Below are 8,075 nucleotides of genomic sequence, written 5' to 3'. Positions count from 1 at the left end.
CAACCCAAGTTAGCGTGGCCGAGCGAGACCATCTATATAACGCGCACTGCATCGAATGGACGCCGAGGCACAGGGTGTGCCTCGACTGGGCAAGCCCATTAGTGTAGTCGCGGTTAATGTAGCGGTTTCTTTTTTCAAAAACGCCAATGTTTTTTTTGGAAAATATGGAAATTCTTTTTTAAACATGATTTTTTTTCGAAAATTCAAATTCTTTTAAAAATAATTGAACAGTTTATTGGAAAAATAACATTTTTGAAAAGCACGAACTAATTTAGATTTTTTTTTGTAAAAATCGATATATTTTGAAAAATGATCAAAATTGAATGTGAATTTTTATAAAAATATATAAAAAAAATTCTAACATTTTAAAAAACAACAAAATTTCAATTTTTGGAATTTTTTAGATATGCGAACAAATTTTGAATAATGCGAACAAAAATTTAAAATTTTGAATTGTTTTAAAAGATGAACATGTTTCCTTTTTTGAGGGTGAACCTATTTCCAATAGACGCCCGACGTACAGGGCGTGGTACATTTAGTTGGGCGTAGTCTAGGCCATTAAGCTATGACCTCATATACTATTGAAGCGTGCCAAGTCTACCAGACAAACTCGGTGCACATCGTTGGATTCGAATCAAACGGCAACACAAGGGCATCCCCGTAACCTTGCCTTGGCCAACAACCCCCTGCTTGGGTTCCTCCTTCCCCTCCTTTGCCCACCTTATAAATTCTGAGGTGGCTGCTCCCAAGGCGTAGCCAACAAAATTATCTATCAACCAGAGATAAATCACTATGCACGTGACGAGCTTCGTCTCTTCATTTTCTCTTGTTGATAGTAGCCAATCTATTTGTTTTGGTCCTTGCCCATAATATCTTTTAATTTTATTTGTATTTCTTATGCCATTGTTTGCTCAACATCTCTTCACCTCGTGGTAACATCAACGAGCAATTATTCAGGCCGCCCCTTTGTCTAATTACAATGTCTATGGAGGTGTTATGTTGCTTGGAGATTAAATCTTCAGCTCTTCAGATTAGCTGAGGGGGCCGCTTGCTTCCCTCTTCGAAGTTGGTCTAGTAGTCTTAAGAACAATCCAATTTGTATTTGTATATAAATTTATTTTATTTTGATTAATGGTAACTCTTTTGGATAATTTTAGATCTTGCTGATATGATATTTTCTATACAAGTAAGTATTAAAGATGGTAATACACTTCTCCTTGAAGATGGTGGCATTGTTATGCTTGAATCCGATAATAATTATGCATATGAACAATGAAAATGCGTTTTTAGGGCATGTGCAACGCCCACCCCGACATAGACACACTATTTATCAGCGGACCGCGAATAGTTCCACGGGAGCCATCCATCCAACCTTTCGCTCTAAAACTTATGTCTCTTTTTTAAGTCCCCAGTCCGCGAATAGTTACACGGGAGTCGTCCATCCAACCTTGTCCCCTAAAACTTTTGTCTCTTTTTTTAAGTCCACGAGCTCAAAAAAATAGCATATCAAATCGTCAACGATAATATTCAAATGAAACAGTAGTTCTAATTTAAATATTAGAATCCAACTAAGTTTTCAAATAAAACAATTCAAATTTGAATTCAACTCGCACATATGTTGTAGTTGTCCCCTTTAACCGGCCACACATGTTCAATCAAATCTTCCTTGAGCTACTCATGAGTTGCTCGATGCCGAATTTGTTGATGCATTTGAGCAAACTCATCAAACGTGGCCAAATTCTAATTTGGAAGTTGGTTCATTGCTTTTCACATATAAAAATTGGAGACTGAGAGACTAAATCAAAAAATCATTTCTCTAATACCTAAGGTGCCTGATGTTGATATATAATTCAGAATATCAGGCCCATATCTTTGTTGAATGTTAGTTTCAAGATACTAACTGAAGTTTTAGCTAATAGATTGTGGGTGATCACCGATAAGGTTGTGGGGAACATACAAAATAAAGGAAAGATACATCATGTAAAGTTCCATTTTGCCGCATGAGATTACACGAGGTCTGATGTGCTCAAACGTCAAGGGTGCTTCTCAAGATAGACTTTGAGAAAGTATATGATAAAGTACAATGGTCCTTTTTGTATCAAATCAGGCAGCTCAAGGTTCTGGAGATAAATGGTGTGATTAGGCGATGAGAACTGTCAGAGGAAGGAGAGTTGCCATTAAGGTGAATGACAATATTGGACCTTACTTCCCCACATTCAAAAGAGCGAGAAAGAGAGAGGGGGGGGTCCTTTATCACCATTATTGATAAATGTTGATGGGCTAGCCATGATGATCAAGCAAACACAAGACCAGGTAATGATTGGGGTCTGGTGCCTCACTTGATTGATGGTAATTTAGCCATTCTTTTTTTGCGAACTAATTTAGCCATTCTTCAGTATGCTGATGATACAATTTTTCTGTTGGAGGATGATATGTGCAAAGAGAGGAGTCTGAAACACATACTATGCCTATTAAAAGATGGCATGATGGATTGGAAATTTGATTTTAGTTAGATATGGAGTGGTTCTCACAAATGCCTGCCTTTATATATGTTCTCCTTTGTGAAAGCTCTAAAAGGTGTACCGAGAAAAAAATGAATTAAAGGGACGCTATAAGGAATCAATAGTGGGTCTGAGGGGGTGAGAGGGAGAGGGAACCGGTATGTGAGAAATCGAAAGGGAGTGAGACGGTTGATGAGAAACGCTACACCCACATGAATTAATCCGTAGAATTAACTTACGCGTAGGTGTGGCATTTGCTGGTTGGATGGAAATCAAGGGTAGGGGCGCCAGGTTGGCAAGAGGTTTAGTGGGGACTCGGGAGGATCTGTAAGCTTATTTCATAGATTAGTTCTCCTTTTTCTTTGAGAGAAAACCTTCATGGCATGAGTGCAGCGATTTGGTGCCCAGACTCATCTACACCCGGTAAGAAAAAAATCCAATTTTTTTTGCAGGGTAGATAATTTATTTCGTGAGGTCCACTTCAATTTTTAGATCATTTGGATATCTGAGTAGCTCTCAGCAAAAAAGAAAAAAGGGTCAAAATAGTAAACTTTTTCACAGACCTCAAATTTTTCTTTTTTGCTGAGAGCTACTTAGATTTCAAATGATCTGAAAATTGGAGCAGACCTCACGCACCAAATTATCTACCATGCAAAAAAATTGAAATTGTTTGGATTTTTCTATTATTTGTTTTGATTTTTTTCTTCAACACAGGTGCAGATGAGCATGGGCTCAGAAATGGATATTCGTTCATGGCATCTTTATTCATTGTGTAAAATAGTTACATCATCAACAAGTTGCGTACTAAGATATCTGTAGGACACTGATTAAATTAACAATTGCAAAAAGTCTACACAAAAAGGTGCATTCTTCATATCCGCCGTGACCCTGTATAGTTTCCTTAATCTCTCATTGTTATCATCACCATTCAGACTGCACAAGTAATCTCGTGCCTCCAATCTCTAAAGCTAAGAGGAGACCATGTCTCAAAGCAAGGGTCTTCGTTGTAGCGGCATCGCAAATGAAATCGACTGGTCTTCTATCAGCAACAATAAAATTACCATGTTCATCTTTGAGAACCACCTCTATTGCTCCACGTTTGTCATCACTAAGGAGAGATACATCCATGTTTGCGGCAGCGAAATCAGCTGGAGGTTTGATCCATCCATGTCGCGCAATGCCAAAACTTGGCCTCTTTGCTCTATAAAAATTCATGGAAAGTGCCAGGATTTCCTGCACCGAGTGGACTGGTGCACGGAGGCATTCCTCATGCATCGTTTGTCATTGCTCCCAGCCTCCCACCACACGTACCAAGTTGTCATGTGAGCAGAGCAACTCGTGCCACCCCACGCCAGGAGGCAGCGATGGACCGGGTCGTTGTTTGCGGAATAAAATTTCCAATGTAGAGGCTGCATGTCCACTTTGCACATAAGCTTCATAGTCTCATAGATAGCATCTCTAAAACCCAGATGATCCCGTACTTCATAGATAGCTTCATACTACCTCTGTCCGGGTTTAAAAGGCCCGAGAGCCACAGAACGCAGTTCAAATTTATAGGGCCGCCTGCCACTCCATACGATGTGTTTTGCTTTATTTTCTCCGTTTTCTACCTTGATTAGCAGGAGTAGTAACTTTTGATGCATGCGACCAGTTCGATTCTCACGCGTGGTGCGCTTCAACCAATCATCATGCATGCGGCTGCTTTAGAGTACTTCAAGGCAATTAAGGACAGTAAAACTGAGCCTAAACCGAGCCCTCTCACGCCATCAATTTTCTCAGCCGTCCATTGTCCCGATCTGGCCATTTTCGTCCGTTGGATGCACGTGAAACGTAACTTTCCTGCTAACTGGGCCTGTTGTCCTGGGGGCAGCTACTCCGGTGGCTTTTTTTTACGCCTCTGGTTGATTGGGCCAGGTAGCCCTTCTAGCAAAGCAGCAAAGGGAAATCAAGGCCCATCAGCTGGACCATGAAGGGACAGGGACCTCCTCCTCGGCCGTGTTCTTCCTCGCCTCCCACCCACGCCCTTGGGTTTCATGTCCACGATTCAGACACCGCGGTGGCAACTTGCCCGGCGGCGGCTCCTCACCATCCGCCCCCACTCTCGCCCTCCGCCTTCCCCAACAGAAGACACCACGCGATGGAGATAGCGGTGGCTGCACTCACGCTCCTGTTCCTCAGCCATCTGAGTGGCCTTCTTGGATTGATTGTCTGGTGGCGGCGTGGTGTTATTGGTTTGCTCAGCATTCGCCATCATTTCATCAATTCGCAACAGTGGCCATCGGTTCGGCCCTTCTGCTCCTGCGAATCTGTGGTATAAACAATTCCACTGTGTGTTCTTTCCGCTCCTATCTTCTTCCTCCTGGTTCATTTGGTTCCTCCGATATGAAGATTGCTCGATAAAGACAGATGACTGGGATCTCTTTTTGTTCAAAAATTGTGTTCCTGTTGTGTTTGCAGGATCAATTGATACGCATGATTAAAACAATTTTATGTTTACTCAGGATCCAGCCCACGCGCATGATCTAGCCGAGGCGGGGGCCGCTCGATCCAATTCGACGCGGGGGCAATCCATCGCAGCAAGGGGGAAATGGAGGGATGCGGGTGATGCAAGCCGACGCTTCATCTGATCGAAACTGCTCTGCTCATATTTGAAGGCCGCAATCATTATACGGTTACTCTGCACAAATTCATGGCAGGGGATGTCCTATCCTTTCCGCTGCCTCACGGTACAAGTACGTCCTCCCCTACAACTCTTCCCACATCCTTTCCACTCCGGCAACAAAACATCCTTCAGCATGATGCTCGGCTAGGTGACTAGGTCCCCTGTACTTCCTTCCAGTTCATGTACGATTCCTGATTCCACCAAATAATTGCATTTGCTGATTTCCTCTCAATCCCTTCTGCATAGTGCATACAGGTGATATATATGCTGGTTGTGATCAATTGACATGGGCATATCTTTGAGACTGTTAATCGATTTTTTTATATTTTACTTCAGCAACTCATAATCCCATATGGCTTTTGAGCAGATAATTACCCCATACCTAATCCTTGCATGTTTTACTATCCATGGTTTTATGCCCCACGATTGCTCAGATCACTTGTGCATACAGTGTGGGGCTCGCCAATCAATGCGGAGAGGATCTCACCGGCCGATGCAAGGAAGTTCATCCGCCGTTTTTCAAGCGAGGAGTAAAGTGCTCGCTTGTTTTGTATATATCAATTAATGGCAGTCGAGGGAGCGATGGTGACGGATGGTGGAGGTGCGGTACAATTTTGCTCTGCTATGTATATGAGCTATGTCCGTCCCTCAATACCATGTCAACTGGCCTTCTAAACCAGGCTGCTATCTGCATTTTTTTTTTCCTCCCCGTTACCTTTTCCATCTGATCAGTCCTACTCGTCCTAAATCTGTTTTATCTTCTCTCTTTTTGCTGCAGGTTATGGTATATTGTTTGGGTACTATTCAAGGCTGGTTCTGGAATTTTATTGGAAGAGATACTGATGGGTTGACTATTTGCAATGGCAATCAGGTTAGTTAACATGGAGTGCTAATCGAAGATGAATTTCTTGACCACTGTGTAATGTAGTCTGTAGGAGAGTGGCAAGGCCGACACATACCTTAGTTATTAGGTGTGAGCTACATCTCCGTTCTATAAAGTTTTTTCTCTTCTTTGGTAAGGTCTTTTACTATTAGGCCAACAAGAAGCGCAGGCTGCACGCCGCGAGCACTGAGCGCAGTCGATGAGCTCGCCGCCTGTTAAAACTCCGTTGCTGAACATGTATGGTGACCTTAATATATATCTCACAAACTACATCATGATTGGTCTCCGCCCTTGGAAGCCCTTGGGAAGTCATCACACGAGGCATCTCATCTATCCTTAGCATCAGCATAGCAAGGTACATAAATTCCCGTATCCTATTTTCTCTAATCTAATTCATTTAATCTTAAGAATTTTGAAGGGCATCGACAGAAAGGATTTCCCACTTCATATTGAACCGATAGCCATTCAGATTTATATTCAACAATTTGTGCCCCTGCAGTTCAATTTTTGCAGCTTTTAAATTTGTGTACGCAAGTTGTTTGACGTAAGTCTGACTAGGCTGCAGATGATTGTTGCTGAATGAATATATGAATGACTTTCTTTGCATATTTTTTATTTTTGGAGTTGATGTAGTTCCTCAAGGATAGACTAATTCATAGTTTTCTCATTCAGATCTAGCACAGTTCATTCTATCATTGGCATTCATAGATTATTTTGTGCTTGGGATGCCATATAAGTTACCGTGGGATTACTATTTTGTGGGTCGATAAAATCCTTTGGAAATAACATCATGGAAAGAAGAAGCATCACTGGAATATCTCTGTTCTCTCCCTTAAATTTTCTCAAACTATTCAATACCCCGTGAAATGAATCTCAACTATTTAATTTTCATATTTTTATCAGTGAAGCATTATTATTATATTTGTTTTTATATCATATGTCACTTGTGATGTTTGAAACTCTATAATATTTGGCTGATGTCCTAACTTTGCTTTCTTAGGACGATGAAGTGGGTTTGAGCCAAGACCTCTAATGATGTTTCTACTTCTCTTTCTTCAAGTGCCTTCATCTGGTGGGCATAAGTAGTCTTAGTATTGTACCTGGTATTGATATCCAGTTTCAATGCTTTAGCATTTTTGTTTCAAACATTTTGAAATGACTTATAAAACACAGAACACCCTCAAGAAACATGTTCATGCAAACTAAACTACTAAGCTGGCACGTGCACCGCACGTCCGAGAAAAATATCACTTAGGATCTATTCTTAGGTAAATTGCACACCATGGTGGTCACATTGCCTCATAAAATAATAATATATTGTTTCATCCATTCAGTATCTATAGGTAGTAAACGATGAACGTTAAATCTACTAGTTAATCCTCCAAAACCCCATTGTTGAACACATTGAATCATCGGGCTTAAATATACTAATTAATCCTCCAAACCCCCACTGTTACACATATCAAGTCAGTCGACAACTTAATTCCAGCTTGATACTTCTTAGAACAACATGATTATAGTACAACACAGTTTCAGTATGCAACATAAATTGGTCAAAAAAAAAGACCTGTTTAAAGAAGAAAATAGAATACAATCTACACTCTTCGGTATCGCATACCAGGTTGTTCCCTCTTTCCTCATGATGGCATGTAGATTTCTTCCACGAACTCTAGGTGAACTCTCCATTTCTTGTGATTCAGATTGAAGGGGAATCTATCAAACATTTACATAGAAGCTGAAATCAGTATGTACTTCCATTTAATTCTAAAAGAACCGGTTATTATAAGTTGTAATTGTGTGGTGGCATCTAGGGTGAGCATACAAAATAAAATCATATGCATTTTTGACACAGACAATTCAACTATGCCGAACAATAAAGTGAGTACAAATCTATTGAATGGATGGTAATATATTCAAATGAGATTACTCACACTTATAGCAGATCAAGTTAGCTGCCCATGCATTGCAATGTATCCTGCATATGCACCTCGTCACATCCCCAATCTAAGTTTGTCACTGCTGACAAATG

General features: G+C 40.8%; 1 long non-coding RNA gene and 1 other non-coding gene across 5 annotated transcripts in view; both read left to right on the top strand.

The window, feature by feature from the left end:
* Positions 1 to 955: 955 nt before the first annotated feature.
* On the top strand, positions 956 to 1,091 carry LOC123073265 (small nucleolar RNA snoR77). Its single transcript, XR_006435656.1, has one exon. It is a non-coding gene; the product is annotated as a small nucleolar RNA snoR77 (small nucleolar RNA).
* A 3,369-nt stretch (positions 1,092 to 4,460) lies between these two features.
* Positions 4,461 to 8,075, top strand: part of LOC123048655 (uncharacterized) — a 5,106-nt gene continuing 1,491 nt past the window's right edge. Inside the window, exons 1-6 of one of the 4 annotated variants that reach the window (XR_006423355.1) lie at positions 4,465 to 4,812; positions 5,003 to 5,233; positions 5,615 to 5,764; positions 5,942 to 6,034; positions 6,184 to 6,401; positions 7,047 to 7,149. This is a non-coding gene — a long non-coding RNA (uncharacterized lncRNA). Of the gene's footprint in view, positions 4,813 to 5,002; positions 5,234 to 5,597; positions 5,765 to 5,941; positions 6,035 to 6,183; positions 7,257 to 8,075 lie in introns of those variants that run through there. The other 3 variants (XR_006423352.1, XR_006423350.1, XR_006423349.1) reach the window with 3 other exon arrangements.

Source organism: Triticum aestivum, chromosome 1A (genome assembly GCF_018294505.1).
Source record: "Triticum aestivum cultivar Chinese Spring chromosome 1A, IWGSC CS RefSeq v2.1, whole genome shotgun sequence".
In the NCBI taxonomy this organism is placed as follows: Eukaryota; Viridiplantae; Streptophyta; class Magnoliopsida; order Poales; family Poaceae; genus Triticum; species Triticum aestivum.
Note: the sequence above shows the minus strand (reverse complement) of the source record. Positions and strands in the feature narration are given on the sequence as shown.